Genomic DNA, 1,155 nt, shown 5'->3' on the forward strand with positions numbered 1-1,155 from the left:
ATGACAAGGCAACTAGTTGTGTGCATGCTGAATGTAGTGTATGACTAGAGGCAATCCATCTGACTTACAACCCTTTGATCCTGAGATAGATAGGACATTTCATAGATTAGTTAGGCATCATTTTATACCTTTTGATCATTCTGAGCATTCCATAACTGGTGAATTTGTGCATTCTGTTATTGGTGATTTTGAACATCCTGATCTTGAGCATTATAATTTTGAGCATTCTGATTCTGAGCATTCTGATTTTGCACATTCTGAGAACATGGCACAACCTCCACCTCGTGAGAGGACTCTAAGGGAAATGGCTGCACCTGATTTCACCTATGAAAGCTTGTGCATCCAATACACTGATGAGGATGTCCCATATGTTCTTAAAACTGGACTGATTCATTTGCTTCCAAAGTTTCATGGCCTTGCAGGTGAAGACCCGCACAAACATTTGAAAGAATTTCACGTTGTCTGCTCCACCATGAAACCCCCAGATGTCCAAGAGGATCACATATTTCTGAAGGCTTTTCCTCATTCATTAGAGGGAGTGGCAAAGGACTGGCTGTATTACCTTGCTCCAAGGTCCATCACGAGCTGGGATGACCTTAAGAGAGTATTCTTAGAAAAAAATTTCCCTGCTTCCAGGACCACAGCCATCAGGAAGGATATCTCAGGTATTAGACAACTCAGTGGAGAGAGCCTGTATGAGTACTGGGAGAGATTTAAGAAACTATGTGCCAGTTGCCCCCACCATCAGATTTCAGAACAGCTTCTTCTCCAATATTTTTATGAAGGACTCAGTAATATGGAGAGAAGTATGATAGATGCTGCCAGTGGTGGAGCCCTTGGAGACATGACTCCTGCTGAAGCCAGAAATTTAATTGAGAAGATGGCCTCCAACTCCCAGCAGTTTAGTGCCAGAAATGATGCCATAGTCATTAGCGGAGTGCATGAGGTAGCTACAAACCCATCTGCATCATCTGAAACTAAGAAGCTTGAAGGCAAACTGGATGCGTTGGTCAACTTGGTAACCCAGCTGGCCTTGAATCAGAAATTTGTACCTGTCGCAAGGGTTTGTGGTTTGTGCTCCTCTGCTGACCACCATACAGACCTTTGCCCTTCCATGCAGCAACCTGGAGCAATTGAGCAGCCTGAAGCTTATGC

The 1,155-nt window shown here is 43.9% G+C and overlaps 1 non-coding gene across 1 annotated transcript; it reads right to left on the reverse strand.

Annotated features, from left to right (window-relative positions):
- Nucleotides 1–643: 643 nt before the first annotated feature.
- Nucleotides 644–750, reverse strand: LOC114410942. Its single transcript, XR_003666333.1, has one exon. It is a non-coding gene; the product is annotated as a small nucleolar RNA R71 (small nucleolar RNA).
- Between the last annotated feature and the right edge of the window lie 405 nt (nt 751–1,155).

Source organism: Glycine soja, chromosome 4, assembly GCF_004193775.1.
Source record: "Glycine soja cultivar W05 chromosome 4, ASM419377v2, whole genome shotgun sequence".
Taxonomy (NCBI): Eukaryota; Viridiplantae; Streptophyta; class Magnoliopsida; order Fabales; family Fabaceae; genus Glycine; species Glycine soja.